A 19,253-nucleotide genomic window follows, 5' to 3' on the forward strand; every position below is an offset into this window, starting at 1 on the left:
AGCCTACACCACAGCCACACAACTCGGGATCCAAGCCAAATCTGCGATCTACACCATAGCCCACTCTAACACTGGATCCTTAACCCACTGAGCACAGCCAGGGATCAAAACCTCGTCCTCATGGATGGTTTGGGTTCCTTACCACTGAGCCAAGAGGGGATCTCCTAAAACACTGTCAACAAATCTTATTTATACTACAGTTTTTGTACACAAATCCCTTTTTCCAAAGAGGGAAATGTTATTAAACTTTAGTGCAGTCCCATCTTTAAATTATAATTCTGAATTAGTAAAGTCTAGAACTTACATTGCTTTTTTTTTTTTTTTTTTTGAGGGCCACACCCACAGGATATGGACGTTCCCAGGCTAGGTGTCAAATTGGAGCTGTAGATGCTGGTCTACACCACAGCCACAGCAACGTGGTATCCAAGCCGTCTGCGACCTACACCACAGCTCACAGCAATGCTGGATCCTTTAACCCACTGCGTGAGGCCAGCGATCGAACCTGTGTCCTCATGGATGTTAGTCACATTTGCTTCCATGAGCCACGACAGGAACTCCTGCTTTTTTTATTCATTTGGCTTTTAATGCCAATTTTATGTTCTGTTCAAGACTGGTATGAATCAACCAGTACAGCACAAGGAATGAAAAAACTAAATCCACTGAATATACAGCAAATTCTTACTAGAAATATAAAGAGAAAGAATTATCGCACACCACCACACACAAAATCCTTTGAAGGTTCTTACTGCTCTGGGGATAAAACCCAAACTGTCCAACACAGCATGTGAGGTCCTTCATGATCAGGCCCTGCCTACCTCTTCGGGCTCATCTTCAAATTCCAAGTAGGTTCTGCACCGTCAACGCTCCACAAAGCTGCACTCTCTCTCACCTCCAGGCCTTCATTAGTTTGACTGTAATTCTCATTTCTCCAAATCCCACCTTAGACAATACCTCCTGCAGATCAGGGCCTCTCTTACGCTTTAGTTTGCATCCCATCACGGCATTTATCACAATGTATTCAAGTTTTATTTCCTCATTTTATTTCTCCAGCTTGTTTTGTATTCACCACTGTATTCTCAGTACCCAGTAGAAAGTCTGGCAAAATTAATGCTTCAAATTTGATAAATGAATGGCCAAAATGAGCCCCCTAATTATTAAATAGCTAATAGCCCTTTGGCACTAACCATTAAGAGAAAATTATAAAAATGATGTCGAGGAGCTACTCACTCCTGGTTTCCAATGGAGAAAACAACTGACAAGAGCAGATACAGACAGCACAGGTAGCAGGCCCTGAGCCACCTGCACAGTGCTTCCCCTGTTGGACAATGACCCTTCAGGCTTTCAGATCTATGTCATGGAAATATGACATAAATACCAGAAAGCCATACCACTGTATAGGTAGGCTCTACTCTAGTTATTGGAACAAGTGTTGTGAAGCAGCAGAAAATATTTATGGATCTTCTTCCACTCCTTAGAATGGGATGCCAGAGGCAAAATCAGCTAAAAAATCATTCAGTGCAAAAAGGACCCAGCGCATCCCCCCAAGGGTCACCTGGGGAAAGAAAGCAGGGAAGGTCTGAGCAGGCTGCATCAGGCTCCCTCCCCCACTCACTCAACCAAAGCAACTGATTTTAGCTTCCTAACATATTGGGCTTCCCCCATATGACTGTAACAAAAGAGTCCTACTGCATTTACTTAAAATAAAACCACCTATTTGGCCCAATCCCTTTATTTTAGAAATGAAGGGAGTGAGACTCAAGATTCAGCAAAACCAAGCATTTTAGTCTCCAGACTCTACCCAAGACTCTTCCTACTGTGTAAAATCACTTCCCTACAGATTTTTTTTTTCCTTTTTTGGCCACCCCGCACCTTATGGAATTTGCTGGGCCAGGGATCAGATCTGAGCTGAAGTTGTGACCTAAGCCGCAGCTGGAGAAATGCCAGATTCTTAACCCACTGTGAAGGGCCAGGAATCAAACCTGTGTCCCAAGGCTCCTAAGACGCCAGAGATTCCACTGCACCACAGCAGGAACTCCTCCCTATAAATTCTTAAGCATTTTAACAAAGCGAGGAGTTCTGATTATAGGTAGACCAATGACAACAAAATGTATTAAGGACAACCGCAAATTGAGCACAACTATACTACAGACATGTGTAAGTACTTACTATAATGCTTTCTCTAGGAATCCCAGCTATATCTTCTTTAACAAATTACTTCTCTAAGGTTTTCTTATCCATACAAAGACAATATGATAATCCCCCAGCATGTAAAGCACTCAGCAGAATGCCTTGCACATAAGTCACATAAAACAGTAGCTACTCAGCCTTCACAGTAACTTTATAGGATAGGAACCCTTGAACTTGCCCAAAGTCACATAGCTAATAAGAAAGATAGCCAGACAGGCAACCCAAGTCTAGTTCCAAAGTCCATATTCCTTTAAGAATGCTATCCCCATTTGGCCAAGTCATTAATCTTCAGGCCACAGTCCCTTCCGAAAAAATAAAAGAATACCAACCCCGCCCACCTCACAACAAAAGTTAGCAAAAGCTCTTTGAAAAGTCCTATGCATACCAAAGGTAAGTTTCTCTAGGCAGAATCCTCCTAAAAACAGTAACTCAGGGAGGGGAGTTCCCTTCGTGGCTCAGCAGTTAACAAAACCAACTAGGATCCATGAGGACATGGGTTCGATCCCTGGCCTCACTCACTGGGTTAAGGATCCGGTGTTGCTGTGACCTGTGGTGTAGGTCACAGACATGGCTCAGATCCCACGTTGCTATGGCTGTGGTGTAGGCCAGCAGCTATAGCTCCAATTCAACTCTTAGCCCGGGAACCCCCATATGCCATGGGTTCGGCCCTAAAAAGCAAAAAACAAAACAGTGACTCAGCTAAAATCATCCCTTCTCCCACAGAAAACAAGGGAAAAGACTGAAAATGGGGTTACAGTGTCACTTATCTCTGACCTTTTGGCCCTAAACATAGACAGAAATGCTTTGCTACCTCCAGGACATCCACAAAGGGAAGAGACAGATGCCTCTTTCCAGTCCTCCTGCATTCCCCATCAAGTATGTTTATCCAGGTAAAATGCCTTTATTTAGTAGACATCTATGGAACATCTATGATGTACCCAGCGTTTTGCCAAGTGCTTAGAGATCATTAAGACTCAATCCTTGCCTTTAAGGAATCAGAAGCTAGAACCAATTATAAAACAAGAATAAAGGGGTATCCCTGACCATCTCACAAAACACAGGACCCACTCCTTGACTCCCTGACCTCTTACCCTATTTTTTTCCACTTAGTACATTTCACCACCTGATATACGTGCATTGGAAGCTCAGAAGAAATGATTAATTGTTCCCAAGGGTAGGGTCTGGGAAGGCAAGTGCTTATATTAAGCCTCAGAAATCATAAGAAAGTGAAGGACAGGTAGTCCACTCATTAATGCCAACTCCCCTCTCACTACCACCATGTCTCTGTTTCAACTCATACTAGAAAGCTACAACACCAACTGTCTCTCATTCAGAGCTCCTTTCTGCGAAAGGTCTTTAACCCAGTTCCAAGTGGCCCTATCCATCATTTTGGAGGCTGGCTCTTTTTCCTGTCCTAGTGGGCCAGGAAGGTCTGAAATAGAACATAATCAAAATTGCCCTGCCCTTTCCCCCAACACAGCTGCCATGATTCACTTCCTGTTCCCAACAGTCATTTAAAGTAGGGGATCAGGAGTTCTCTTGTGGACAGTGGGTTAAGTATCCGGCATTGTCACTTAAGTGTCTTGGGTTGTTCCTGTGGTGCAGGTTTAATCCCTGGCCCAGGCACAGCCCCCCCAAAATAAAAAACTTTTCTTTAAACTTTGACAGTATCCATAAGTATACAACTTAATTTGAGAGTAAATAGTTTAGGCTTTGTAAGGCCTAAGGTCCTTGTGCCAACTACTCAACTCTGCCACTGTAATGTGAAACAGGCATACAGAGGAGTTCCCATTGTGGCTCAGCAATAACAAACCTAACGAGTATCCATTAGGACGCGGGTTTGATCCCTGGCCTCGCTGAGTGGGTTAAGGATCCGGCACTGCTATGAGCTGCGGCGTAGGTTGCCGACGAGGCTCGGATCTGGTGTTGCTGTGGCTGTGGTATAGGCCAGCAGCAACAGCTCCAATATGACCCCTAGCCTGTGAACGTCCATGTGCCACGAGTGTGGCCCTAAAAAGACAAAAAAAAAAAAGAAAGAAAGAAAGAATCAGGCATACATAATACATCAGCAAATGACATGGCTATGCTTCAACTAAATTTATTTACAAAATAGGCAGCGGGGGTAAGGACCACAGTTCGCCAGTCCCTGATCTAAAGGAAAGTGGGAGAATGTGGGGCAGGAAGTGGGGGAGGCAGAGACCAACCTGCAGCATGTAGAAGTTCCCAGGCCAGGGATCGAACCCATCACTTCTTCCCCCCCCCCGCCCCCCGCCCCAGTCTTTTTAGGGCTACTCCTGAAGCATATGGAAGTTCCCAGGCTAGAGGTCAAATCAGAGCTGCAGCTGCCAGCCTAGGCCACAGTCACAGCACTGTCAGATCTGAGCCATGTCTGCAACCTACACCATAGCTCACAGCAACACCAGATCCTTAACTCACGAAGTAGGGCCAGGGTTTGAACCTGCACCCTTATGGACACTAGTTGGGTTCATTACCACTGAGCCACAACGGGAACTCCTCTCCATCACTTCTTAAGTGTTTCTATTTAATTATTGGACTTAAATGACTTTTCCCAGAAACACAAATTCATGTAGTTTAGATATGCAAGCCTCAGAGGTGGGAGCCCAGCTAGCATGTAGAGATTTTCCAGGTTGGAAAGGATTTAGAGATTATCTGATCCAACCTCCCACTCAATTCAGAAATTATCTAGCAAATAGTCATTCAGTACCTATTTAAACATTTCTAATAACAGGAAGGACACTCATTTCCTCCCAAGGCAACTCATTTCATCTTCAGATAGCTCTAAGGTAACATACTCTACTTGTTTCTCCTTAGCACATTTAACCACTTAATTCCTTGAGAATTTGTTTACTGACTCTTTTTACTAGATTTCAAGACCTGCAAGATGAGGAGCATGGTTTTTCATATTTACAGCTGTTTTTTCTTTTCCTTGCCCTTTTTTTTTTTAGGGCCGCACTTGCGGCATCTGGAAGTTCCCAGGCTAAGGGTCGAATCGGAGCTACAGCTGCTGGCCTAAGCCACAGCAACATAGGATCTGAGCCTCATCTGTGACCTACACCACAGCTCACGGCAACACCAGATCCTTAACCCACTGAGCCAGGCCAGGGATCGAACCCACAACCTCATGGTTCCTAGTCGGATTCGTTTCCACTGAGCCACGACAAGAACTCTGTGTAGCTGGTTTTTTTTACTGCTCTCTCTCCAGCACTTTGAACAGTGGTACATAAAGGGTATAAATAATATAAAGTACTTGTTTACACGGAGGGAGGAAAGGAGGGCTGGCAAACAAAACAGTGCTGCATTTGGGGAACTTCAAGTAACTCAGCAGCACTGACATGACAGGCACGTGGAAGAGCAGAGCAAGTAACTGGTACACTTGGGTTCAACACAGAAGCTCCTGAAATCCTGCAGCAAGTGCAGAGGCTAAGGTGGTGATGTCTGAGGAGATAATAATGTTTGCTGAACGAACAGGGCTATGCCCAGCATACAGTAAGTATTCAGTAAATGATAGCTAAGCCTATTTCTGAAGGTCGGCTGGTGGACTGAATGGGAAAACATGTGAGGTCATCAACAAATAATGACCTTCCTCCCTATCTTAAAATGGCGGGAAACTGTGGAGACTTCAGAAACCACCCAATCCTATCGGTATGGCTGTACAACACTGTACAACACACTTACCATTTGGGTAATTTAAGCTTTCTGTCAATGCTTCTGGCTGCTCCCCTGATGCCTGCTGTCTTAGAACCAGTCACTTACTATCTTTCAATGGCAGTTGCCTCTTGACCTGGAGACAATATTAAAAGAAGGGGAAAGATAGGTAAAACATGAATTGCACCAAGACTGGGCTGACCCAAAGGCCTGTCCCAAAGATCTTCACATACAGTGCAGTATCAGAAAAGAGACACGGCAGGATCTGGGTACAGATCCCAACTCTGAAGGAAGCCAGTTCTCTCTCTCCTAGTGGAGAGGTGGAGTTTGGCTCTAGGAAACTTCCCCTTTCCTATTGAATAGTATGGTCCCAGGATAGACCACATTGTCTTTCCTTAAATTAATAAACCCATACATTCCCCAAGAGTCTAAAAATTCATATGATATATCCAGGAAGGATCTCAGAAATCGACTAGTTAAATGCCCTCATTTTAAGGAAGGAAACTAAAGCTTGGAAAGGGAGTCACACAATTGCTTAGGGCTAAAGCTGGGATTCTACTAAAAATAATTCTGGTATACAGGTAAGAAAAAAAATCGAAATATCTATCCACCACATCCTGGTCAATATGTTTTGTTTTATACTAGCCAATAATACAATAATGTCACACTCTTGTAGATGAAGAATCTAAATTTCAGAAAGTCAAGTGACTTGTCCAAGGTCTCACAGCTTGCGAGGAAGTGATAGTCAGGGTTAAACCCGCATCTGTCCAACTACAAAAGCCATGTCACCATGCTGACTCTCAATGGATTATCTTCTAGATTTGGTCTGCAAAAACAGCCCTGAACCACCCAATATCAATCAACAAAAATAGAGCCTCTCTGTAAACTTTACACCCGGTTTTGTAAGTCTTCTACAGGAGAGCTGAAAAGCTGACCTCTTACCCCTAACACTGGAGAAGAGCAGAAAAGAGAGTAGTAGAAAGAGTAGAAAGTGGAAGATCTGAGCCAAATTTCTGTCTATCCCAGTCCTGAAGAAGAACAGAGACAGCTTCTAAGCTAGTCGCAAAACTAAAGCTTTTGTACATCCTGCAGTCACACGATTCCTCTCCTGTCATCACAACTGCCCATCCCTCCCTTGCATATGGAGGTTCCAGGCTAGGGATCCAATCAGAGCTGCAGCTGCCGGCCTACGCCAGAGCCACAGCAATGAGGGATCCAAGCTGCGTCTGCCACCCACACCACAGCTCACGGCAATGCTGGATCCTCAACCCACTGAGCAAGGCCAGGGATCAAACCTGCAACCCCATGATTTCTAGTCGGTTCGTTAATCACTGAGCCAAGATGGGAACTCCAACAATAGCTTTTTTTTAATGGTTTTTAAAAAGATGAGGACTTGAAGCCTCAATAAGACCTAAGAGAGAAGAATTACTGGTAAGCAATGAAAAGAGCTAGGAAAGAAGCAGAAAAAAAGGATCTGTATCAGGAGTAGCACCCAATGGATGGCCTGGCGTGAGAGAAGCTTTTGCTCTCTCTCCCCCCACCACAAACTTCAGAAAAAGAATCAGTCTAAGCAGAGTAAACGTGATTGCTTTTCAAATGCATCAGGAGTAGCCCACAGACCCTCTGTTCTGTGCCCTCTACCCATCCACCTTACGCACACAGACCTTCCTCTGCAAAGCCTAGGACCTTTCCAACATAAAAATTCTAAACTCTAAGTCTGGTCTGTCTCCATTAAGGTCTTTGCAGCCCTAAGAGTGACAAATGGCATCTCTGCTGAAAGCTGCTGCCCTACCACGTACTGCCAAATTTGCTGGCATTATTTATAAAGCCCAAGAGCCTATCCTCTTCAAAACACGATAGAAGACACTGCCAAAATCAAGCAAACAGGAACTCCAGATGATCCTGATTTGTTTTCAACTGTCTACAGTCTCTCATTTCTAACAGCAAATGATTTCTTTCCTTTACTTCTGAATGTCATTTACTTCTTGCATCCTCAGCATACTGGCTCTCTGTCACCAGAAACAAGACAATGACTGTAAAGATCCTCAGACTCCTTAGTGCCACCCCTCCAGAGAACCTTCCACCTTGACAGATCCAGTGCTTCTTGCTGTTACTGTTGATGGTGACAGAGCTGGTTCTGTGTCTATGTACCATCTATCCAGAGGCAGAGATGAAAGGACCCCTACAGATAGATCATGGAGAGTCCAAATGCCTCATTTTCCAGAGGAGAAAATGAACCCCTTCAAGAAGAGACTTGCCCAAGGCTGCAAGGCTGGTTAAAGCGAACACAGCTGAGTCCAACCAAGGTAATGAACAAGCCACAATGAGGAAACACATCAGTCCACCCTCATTCGATTGCTGAAGATTAAAGGTCTCTTAAATGTGTGTCACTTTTGTTCCCAAAACACTTTGATAATGGATAAAAATGCTAATGGGGAATTCTGCTTCCAGTATGTTCCTCCCACATATCTGTACTATACTCTCTGGATATGATGCAAAAAACAACTATCTGAAATAAATAAAGGCTGGCAGATTTTTTTTTTTTAATTTAAAAATTTGAAATTAAGGATCCAGCATTGTCACTACAGAGGCTTTTGATCACTGCCGTGGCACAGGTTCAATCCCTGGCCCAGGAAATTTCATCTGCCATGGGTGCCACCAAAAACAATCAAATCCTAGGCTTTCTGTCCAGAAGAACCAGAAGACACAGAGCCTAGAGCAGCCACAGATAATAAGAAAGAAGCAAGCTAGAACCAGAGTCCCAGATTCTGTGTGTAAACTCTGCCCAATCTCCAGCTGACCATGTCCACATGGGGCAGAATCAAGGACCTCAGCTAAGGACAAAAGAACTAGACTGAGGAGTTCCCATTGTGGCCCAGTGGTAACCAACCAGACTAGGATCCATGGGGACATGGGTTCAGTCTTTAGCCTCACTCAGTGGGTTAAGGATCCTGTGTTGCCGTGAGCTGCAGTGTAGGTTGCAGGCGCAGATCCAATCCCACATTGCTGTGGCTGTGGTATAAGCTGGCAGCTGCAGCTCTGATTCAACCCCTAGCCTGGGAACTTCCATATGTCTCAGGTGCGGCCCTAACAAGCAAAAAAACAAAAAACAAAAAACTGGCCTGAAATCTGAACTGCCAGCCAGCACCAAGTCAGACATAATGTGCAGTTTTGAGTCTAACCAAGTTAACTGCCTGCTAAAATCAAAGTATCAACAGAAACCTTAGTCTCTACAACATAACATTCACATGTATCCATGTCAAGGATACAATCCCAAATTATATAAAGAACTAGAAAAGCTAAACCCATATGCAAGGGAAGAGACAATCAGGGCAACTCAAAGATGACCCAGATGCTGGAATTATCAGACAAGAATATTAAAAAAGCTATTAGAACAGCAATTAAAAGCAGAGAAATTGAGGATCTCCTGCTGTGGTACAGTGGGTTAAGAATCCACCGGCTTGGGTCACTATGGAAACTCTGGTTCGATCCCCAGCCTGGTGCAGTGGGTTAAGGCTCCAGCATTGCCTGCGACTCAGATTCAGTCCTTAGTCCAGAAACTACCATATGCCAAGGGTGCAACCATAAAAAAATAATAATAAATTTTTTAAAAAGGCAGATCGGAGTTCCCGTCATGGAAATGAGGGTCTGAAATTTTTTAAATTCTCTGAATTGGCTTAAGAACAGAGTAGAGATGACAGAGAAAAGAGTCAATGAAACTTGTAGATCAATAGAAATTATGGAAACTGAAGTACAGAAATCTCTAGAAAAACCACTCTCAGGCCTTTTACCAGAGTGTATTCAGAAAAAGTGGTAACAGAGAGAACCAGAATGACTAGGGATAACAGAGAAAACATTTCTTGTAACTATTTTGGACCAGGCCACTCATCAACTAATTAACCTCTTGTGGTCCTCCAAACATAATCAAAACAGAAAGTGTAAAGGTAGGAAATGAGAGGGCAGGGAGTTCCCACTGTGGCACCATGGAATCAGTAGCATCTCTGCAATATAAGAACACAGGTTGGATCCCCAGCCCAGCATAGTGGTGGGTTAAAGGATCCAGCATTGCCACAACTGCAGCTCAGATCTGAACCCTGGCCCAGGGACTCCATATGCCACGGGGCAGCCAAAAAAGAGAGAGAGAGAGAGAAAAAAAAAAAAAAGCCAGATAAAAATTTAAACCTGAGATAACTATAATAACCAAAGTCCCAATAGTCAAATCTAGCACCCAACTGTGTATACTGAGAAACAAGGAGATAGTCATGTTTTCCCCTATAATTGCTAAGGATGCTCAGCACTGTTGACCAAAAAAAAAAAAAAGGCCAGGAGGGATTTGGGGGCGGGGGGGGGGGGGGGGGGGGGGGGGGGTATCTTTTTAGGTCCAAACCTGCAGCGTATGGAGGTTCCCAGACTAGGGGTCAAATCACAGCTATAGCTGCTGGCCTACACCACAGCCACAGCAACATCAGATCCAAGCTGCATCTGCAACCTATACCACAGTTTACAGCAACGCCGGATCCTTAACCCCCTGAGCAAGGCCAGGGATCGAACCTGGGTCCTCATGAATGCTAGTCATATTTGTTTCTGCTGAGCCACAATAGGAACCCCACCAGGAGGGATTTTAATGTTCTTTCTGCCCTATGTGGTCTCTTCAAGAAAAAAACAACCTGATAAACAGGCTGCTGGCAATACAAAGGTGGGACCTAATCCATGGTCTGGGGATGAAAAGGGCCAGCAGCTTTGTAAGAGCCAACCTAGTTCCACCTAGATTGGTGAAAGCAGCTAACCTAGGGCCATCACTGCCCAGCTTCCCACACTCAGGTCACTTTGTGTTAAAGTTCAGGACACTCCTGGTAGAAGCAGAGGAGAAAACAAGCTATAGGAGACATGACAATTTCTATAAGCCCTGCCTTTTTCTCATGCCCTCCCTCCCTACCCACTCCACTTGTCCACAGGGAGGAGAATCCACAGCAAGTGCTCTTCTCTGTCTAGAGTGGGAAACTGAGAAAAAGAAGAGGAGTCATGTAAGTGTAAAAAACTTTGGACTGGGAGTTCTGCCACTAACACACTGTCAGACCTCAAACAAATCTTTTCTTCTCTCTGGCTCTCACTTTTATCAGTTGGGGGGGAAAGTCAAAATCTGGAGTTCCCTTTGTGGCACAACTGGTTAAGGATCCAGCACTGTCACTGCTGTAGCTCTGGTTACTGCTGTGGCAGGGGTTAGACCCCTCGCCCAGCAACTTCCACATGCCACAGGTATAGCCCAAAAAACAAACAACAAAAAAAATCAAAATTTTATCTAAGATCCTTTCCAATAACATGTATGACATCCTTATCCATGCTATCGCCATTTGCCCCCTGAGAAACCATAAATAATGGTTCATAAAGGCAGAAGTAGAGAAATGCCAATTCATTCGCTTCATTAGAATTCCAATTTTTAAAGAACAGGTTAATGTTAAAAGTCCTGTCATGGAGTTCCCATCATGGCTCAGCGGAAATGAATCTTACTAGTATCCATGAGGACACAGGTTCGATCCCTGGCCTCAATCAGTGATTGCTATAAGCTGTGGTGTAGGTCACAGACGGGGCTCGGATCCTGCGTTGCTGTGGTTGTGGTGTAGGCTGGCAGCTACAGCTCCAATTGGACCCCTAGCCTGGGAACCTCCATATGCCTTGAGGGTGGGCCTAAAAAGACCAAAAAAAAAAAAAAAAAGTCCTGGCATATTTTTTTTTTTTTGGTTGCACCCGCAGCATACATAAATTCCAAGGCCATGGATTAAAACTGTGCCACAGAAGCACCCTGAGCCACAGTAGTGACAACCTATCTATAATGGAGGGCTGCTGAAATGTCTTTTGGAGTTTCCCTGTGGTGAAGCAGGTTGCTGCTATGGCATGGGTCTGATCCCTTCTACATGCAGAGGATGCGGCCAAAAAAAAAAAAAAGTCTTTCTTGCTCTCCCAGGATAACTTTTTACCTATGTAACTCTAGATGAGAAAATACTCTAGTCTCCCAAAAGACCGATGAGCAAAAACAGACTGGAGACTTGTGACCTTTTGGGAAGATAGAAACAGGACTGGCATCCAGTAACCCCATCTCTTGAGCTTCAGGGTTTCTTCACCTCACCAAAGAAGGATTACCCAACAAAAACCCAAAAGTATAAACAAGATTGTAATGGAAAAGAAAGGGCTTAAGAACTTTCAAGCAATTATTATTAACAACTGATAAGACTAGCTTGCAATTAGCATACCCATTTAAATGCAGGCCCTTAAGGAGGCCACCTGGCTCTTCCGTTTCCTTTCCTAACAAGTAGGTTACAAGTAGGCTTCCTTTAATTAGCCCATGTTTGTGGGGTTTAGCAACAGAAACCACGTTCCTGAAATTGTTGGTTATTCACTGTTTTGACAAGGTTGGCTGAATCAGAAGAACATGACGGCTCACTTACCTCTAGAAGTCTATGATTAGGATATCCAGGGGCCACAACAATTATACCAAGTAATAGCAAATATAGTTAAAACAGCAAGTTGCAGAACTACCCTAAGGAGAAAGGAACCAAAATACTTTTACTGCCTAATCTAACCTTTACAGTAACCCTAACAGGTAAATACCATCATGTTTATTTTATAAATGAGGAAAAAATAAAGGTTCAAAGGCAAGTAGCTGATAAGTGGATTCTCACGTAGGTATTTCTGCCCCCAATTTTGCTTTCTCCTCTCCATAATACCACCTAAGGAATTATCTCTCAGATCTCACCCCCAAGATCAGGACTGCCTTTAGTCCTGATCCACAGTCCAAATATCACAAACCTAAATGAAGTTGATGGGTAGTTTGTTCATTCTTTCATTCATTCATTTATTCATTTAAATACTGACTGAAAGTTCATCAAGCTTTGAGGAAGGACTTAGGATAAAACAGCAAGTGTCCTCGAGGTATTTACTGTATAGTACAACGGAAAAACACTGAAAATTATATTAACCACAAAATATATGAAATACAATTCATAGACATAACCCACTAGCGGAGGTCTAGGAAGGCTCCAACTAGTGATGAGAATGTTCCAAGTACAAGAGGGAGCATGGTGGGCTTGAGGAAAAACAAGAACCAAAGAAGGAAGAACCAAGAGACACAAGAAATGATATAAGGCTGGAGAGACATGGAGAGCCACGAGTGCAAGACCCTACAGCCCAAATCATAGATTTGGGTCTTTATCCAAACAGTTTAAGTCATTTAAGTGTTAAAAAGATCACTTTGGCTTCAGTAGAGACAACAGATGGAAGGAGGTAAGGATGATGCCAAGAGATCAGCAAGGAGGCCTGTTCTATGGTTGAGGAAAGACAATAAATAGCTAACAATAGTTGAGAGCATATAGGGCACTTACTATGTACCAGGCACTGTTTTAGGCAATTTATATAAATTAATGTAATCCTTACAACAACTATATAAATAGATACTATTATCAGTACCAAATAGATAACTACTAAAAGGTTAAGTGATTTAATGAAATTACATGCCCCCAACTTCAGGTTCTCTCTTTCTTGCAAACAACTTTAATTCAGTTGACACCCCACCCCCACCCCACTTCTCTGGCTGCCTTTTCATACTTAACTAGTAAAACTTCAATCCTCCTTAAATCAAACTATCAGGAGTTCCTGCTGTGGCGAAGTGGGTTAATGATCTGGCTTGTCTCTGTGCAGGTCCCAGCCCCAGAATGTCCACATGCCCTGGGTGTGGGAGGGCTAACAACCTCTCCAGGCCTACACCAAAGCAGCTAAGTTTTGTTTTGGGTTTTGTTTTGGGGTTTGTTTGTTTGTATTCTTTTTAGGGCCGCACTCAGGGTGTAGGGCTGTTTGCAGGCTAGAGATTGAATTGGAGCTGCAGCTGCTGACGCCACAGCCACAGCAAGGCCAGATCCGAGCCACATCTGCAACCTACACCACAGCTTGCAGCAACACCAGATCCTTAATCCACTAAGTGAGGCCCGGGATTGAACCCGCATCCTCAGGAATACTAGTCAGGTTCTTCACCCGCTGAACCACAACAGAAACTCCCCAAAGCAGCTGAGTTATAAAGTTGTATCTCTACAGAAAATACAACTACAGGAGTTCCTGTCGTGGCGAAGTGGTTAACGAATCCGACTAGGAACCATGAGGTTGCGGGTTCGGTCCCTGCCCTTGCTCAGTGGGTTAACGATCCGGCGTTGCCGTGAGCTGTGGTGTAGGTTGCAGACACGGCTCGGATCCTGCGTTGCTGTGGCTCTGGTGTAGGCTGGCGGACACAGCTCCGATTAGACCCCTAGCCTGGGAACCTCCATATGCCGCAGGAGCGGCCCAAGAAATAGCAAAAAGACAAAAAGAAAAAGAAAATACAACTACATTGACGGGCATCATTTAAAATTTATTGCCACAAATTTCAAACAGGTCCCTCAATGCTGCCAGCAATCCTGCTACATTTCCCTTAGTAGGTTCACTTTTCTACTCCCCTAAATGACTTCCACATCTTTTTCTCTCTTAATAAACCTCCAGCCCCCATCAGTTAATGACCTTGGTACCAAGAAGCAATATTCAGACCATCATCTTACTAAGTCCAAATCTAATAACATACTAGCATTCTACTTTCCTTACTGTTACAATGAAGAGTCTGTGGTATATAAAGTATAACCTTTCATATCTAATATGGATCCAATTCCCTCTTATCTTCGTATGCTGTTATCCCCCACTCTCTCTTGCATCATCATTTGTCTCTCTTTACAAGCTCATACCCATCAGCACACAAACATGCTTGAGAACAGTGCTACTTGAAGTATGGTCCATAGACCAGCAGTGGCTCACAAACTGCTACTGTTATGGATACAGAAATTGAGAGTAATCATTTAGACATCTGTGTAGCAAGCTGACACTGTTCCAACATCCAAGCATGTGCTCAGTGGACTTCTCAAATGGGGTGTAGACCAGTAAGGGTGTTGGTGAACTCACACAGTGAGTCAGGTATGGAATGAGTTGCATAAATCATACACAGTACTGCCGCATATAGGTCCTAGACAGATTAGAAAAAAAGTTAACTGATCCTGCAACACAGCTTGAGAAGTCCTCCTCAATAGTGCTTCTCAACTTGAAAACAAGTCAGCTGGGAAGCTCATTAAAATTAAGTTTCTGATTCAGTAGGTCTGGGTTAGGGCCTGAGATTCTGCATTTTTAACAGGTCCCAGACACATCTGAGAAGCAAGATTCTAAAATTTCTCATCTTAAAAAACAAAACAAAACAAGAAGTAGAAATAAATTCTCTCGATCTCATACTTCCTTCAGCAACTCCAGCCCTGATGTTGCTCTTCAAAATAGTACCTCTTGGGAGTTCCCATTGTGGCTCAGCAGGTTAAGAACCTGATACAGTGTCTGTGAGGATGTGGGTTCGATCCCTGATCTAATTTAATGGGTTAGGGATCTGGCATTGCTGCAAGCTATGGCATAGGCCAGCAGCTGCAGCTCTGATTCGACCCCTAGCCTGGAAACTTCCATATGTCACAAGTGCAGACCTAAAAAAGAAGGAAAATACAAAAAACAAAAAACCTCTTGAAGAGTTGTCTATACTCATTTTTTCCTCCCCTCCCATTTAGTTCACTACAACCAGGCTTCTATCCTCAAAACCACTAAAGTTGTTCATCAGGGTCAAAGGCTTCAATATCACCAAATTCCAAGGTCACCTCTTTGACCTCTAAATAGTATTTAACACAAATAACCACTCTTTCTCCATCAAAACATTTTCTTCCTTGGTTCCAGGATATCAAAGCTTTCTAATTTTTTTCCTAATCCACTGGTTCATCTTTATTCATTTTTGCTGGCTCCTTCTCCTCTGTTTGGCCAGGGACCAGGGCCAGTCCTGGACCTCATTTCTTTATCTGTACCCTCCTTTCTTTGGGTAATTTCATCCGGTCCCATGGCTTAATAAAATCAATGACTTCCAAAGTTTTTATTTCTAGCACTGACCACTCTCACAAACTCCAGAAGTATATCCAACAGGCTACCTGACATCTCTATCTATACATCTAATTGATATCACAAATCCATGTATTCTCATATTCTCTCTCTTTTTTTTTTTTTTTTTGCTTTTAGGGCCACACCTGCAGCATACGGAAGTTCCAAGGTTAGAGGTCAAATCAGAGGTACAGCTGCTGGACTATATACCACAGCCAGAACAACATGGGATCCAAGTTGTGTCTGCGACCTACACCACAGCAATGCCAGATTCCTGACCCACTGAGCAAGACCAGGGATGGAACCCACATCCTCATGGATACCAATCGGATCCGTTTCCACTGCACCACAACGGGAACTCCTATTCTTGTATTCTTGATGGTGTTCACTTTCTGCTCTTCTCTCCCTAAACCTATTTCTCTTAAAATCTTCCCCCATCTCAGTTCAAAGCCACACCATTCATCCGACTGCCCAGGCCAAACACCTGGAATCATCCTGGATTCTTCTTTCCCTTACACCACACATGCAAATCCATCAGAAAGTCCCATCAGCTCTACTTCCAAATTTTCTTTTTTATTATTTTTTAATAGTTATTTCCCCAATACAATTTTTTTTCTACTGTACAGCATGGTGATCCAGTTACACATACATGTACACATTCTATTTCTGCACATTATCATGCTCCATCATAAGTGACTAGACATAGTTCCAAGGGCTACGAATTCTCTTGAATGTGTCCCCCTCCCCTCTACATCCCCTAATAAGCACCCTAGTTTGAGCTCCTGGATTCTCATCCTACCAACTACAACAGCTTCTCTTTAAGCTTCCCTGCTATCAATTGTCCTCATCTCCAAATAGCAGCAAATAAAATTCCTAAAAATTTAATCAGATCAAGACTCTAGAAGATCTTCCAAAGAAAAGAAAACAAAACACCTCTAACGGCTTTCACTTTCACTTAGAATAATCCAAAATCTTCAATATAACAAGACCCTACATGAATGATTTGGCCCTGCTACCTACCTCTCTGACCTCATCTCCTACCAGGTCCCCTTCTGGTTTCTTGTTTCTTGCACACATACTGTTCACTCTTGCCTAGGGCCTTTGCGGTGTTCCCGCTTCGCCTTGTATAGCTAGCTTCTTTTGGTAACTGCAGAGTCAGTTTAAATTTTATCACGTCTGTAGACTTGACCAGCCAATACAAAGTAGTTCTCACCCTCTAACACATCACCCTGGCTTATGCTCATTTTAGCACTTATCTGACACTTTGTTTACAGCTCATTTCTTCTTCCCCACCCCTCCCCCACCTTCTGTCTAGTTCATCACTATATCCCCAGGGCCTAGAACAGTGCCTGGCTGACAATAAATAGATGAGTCTACAGCACAAGGGAACGATCTGGGTGGGAGACATACATTTATGAGTCATGTGCAAAGAGGTGTGGCTACTAAAGCCAACGGGGCAGATGAGATCACCCACGGAGAGTGTCCACTATGAGGAGAGAGGAGGGCCACAGAAAGAAGAACATTTAAGAATAGAGGATGAGGAGTTCCCGTCGTGGCGCAGTGGTTAACGAATCCGACTAGGAACCATGAGGTTGCGGGTTCGGTCCCTGCCCTTGCTCAGTGGGTTAAAGGATCCGGCGTTGCCGTGAGCTGTGGTGTAGGTTGCAGACACGGCTCAGATCCCGAGTTGCTTTGGCTCTGGCGTAGGCTGGTGGCTACAGCTCCAATTCAACCCCTAGCCTGGGAACCTTCATATGCCGCGGGAGCGGCCCAAGAAATAGCAACAACAACAACAAAAGAAAAAAAAAAAAAAGAATAGAGGATGAGCCTGCAAACACAACAGAGAAATACTAGGAAAAATGGGACAGTGTTATGTCACTGGAGCCAAGAGAAGAGAGTATTTCTGGAAAAAAATGAGTGGTCAACAGTGTCAACTTCACTGAGAAAATTAAAGATGAGAAGTATCTGTTGAATCCAGCTTCATGGGGGAGTTCCTGTCATGGTACAGCAGAAACAAATCCAACTAGGAACCATGAGGTTGCGAGTTCGATCCCTGGCCTCGCTCAGTGGGGTAAGGATCTGGTGTTGTCATGAGCTGTGGTGTAGGTCGCAGACGAGGCTCAGATCTAGCATTGCTTTGGCTGTGGCATAGGCTGGCAGCAACAGCTCTGATAAGACCCCTAGCCCAGGAACCTCCATATGCCATGGTGCGGCCCTAAAAGGAAAAAAAAGAAAAAAATGAATCCAGCTTCATGGAAGGCATCAGTGACCTTAGTAAGAGGTATTGCAGTGAAATAAGGGCAGAAGCCAGACTGGAGTAGGCTGAGTGAATAGAGTGAGGCAGGGAGTACAGACAGCTTTTTTAAAAAAGCTTAGCTATATGAAAACGAAGGCGACGTATTAAAAAAAAAGCCAGCATTGAGGAAGAGTTGTTTCGTCTGTTTCTGTTTAATGGGGGCACTCATCCAAGCACTGCTGCACTTACAAGCTGCCAAGTCAACCAAAGGTTTCACACCTTCACACCCAGCTTAGGATGCCACTTCCCCTGCACTGATTCCTAAATGCTCAGAGATCAAATTTTTTTTTTTTTTGTCTTTTTGCCTTTTCCAGGGCCTCTCCCACAGCATATGGAGGTTCCCAGGCTAGGGGTTCAATCAGAGCTGTAGCTGCCGGCCTATGCCAGAGCCACAGCAATACAGAATCCGAGCCGCATCTGTGACCCACACCACAGCTCACGGCAATGCCAGATCCTTGACCCATTGAGCAAGGCTAGGGATTGAACCCGCAACCTCATGGTTCCTAGAGGGATTCGTTAACCACTGCGCCATGACGGGAACTCCCTCAGAGATCAATCTTGAAATTTATTTTTTTATTTAAAAAGATCTTTATATTACATTTTATTTATTGTTTCTACTTGAATATTAATGCAAGAACAAATGCATTTTTCCCAATTCTAAGAGGGTCTCAGGAGTTCCCATAGCGGCTTAGTGGAAACTAATCTGACCAGCATCCATGAGGATGCGGGTTCTATCCCTGGCCTTGCTCAGTGGTTTAAGGATCCAGTGTTGCAGCGAGCGAGATGTAGTGTAGGTCACAAACAAGGCTCGGATCCGGAGTAGCTGTGGCTGTGGTGTAAACCTGTAGCTCTAACTCTGATTCAACCCCTAGCCTGGGAACTTCCATATGCTGCGAATGCGGCCCTAAAAAGCAAAAAAAAAAAAAAAAATCTCTCATCTGTTTATGTCAGTTGCGTCAATTGTGATAAGATCAATGAAATTATAGTTCCTAGTTTAGTTGTTACAAGGCTGATAAGTGAATTCAAAATCAGTTTCCCTCAGCAAATGAACAGAACAAGTACAGTCTCAAAATTAGGGGTTACAGAACCATAAATCATTAACAATCAGGATGCTGCAGGACAACTTCTAGCAAGCCAG

At 43.9% G+C, this 19,253-nt stretch overlaps 1 protein-coding gene across 4 annotated transcripts in view; it reads right to left on the reverse strand.

The window, feature by feature from the left end:
* LUZP1 (leucine zipper protein 1) overlaps window positions 1-19,253 on the reverse strand; it is a 100,808-nt gene that overhangs the window by 20,896 nt on the left and 60,659 nt on the right. The window contains exon 2 of one of the 4 annotated variants that reach the window (XM_047792391.1): window positions 5,884-5,989. The exons of 2 other annotated variants lie outside the window; for them this stretch is intronic. The gene's annotated coding sequence lies outside the window, so the exon portion shown is untranslated. Of the gene's footprint in view, window positions 1-5,883; window positions 6,007-19,253 lie in introns of those variants that run through there. One more of the 4 variants, XM_047792392.1, reaches the window with a different exon arrangement.

This window comes from Phacochoerus africanus, chromosome 8 (assembly GCF_016906955.1).
Source record: "Phacochoerus africanus isolate WHEZ1 chromosome 8, ROS_Pafr_v1, whole genome shotgun sequence".
NCBI lineage: Eukaryota > Metazoa > Chordata > Mammalia > Artiodactyla > Suidae > Phacochoerus > Phacochoerus africanus.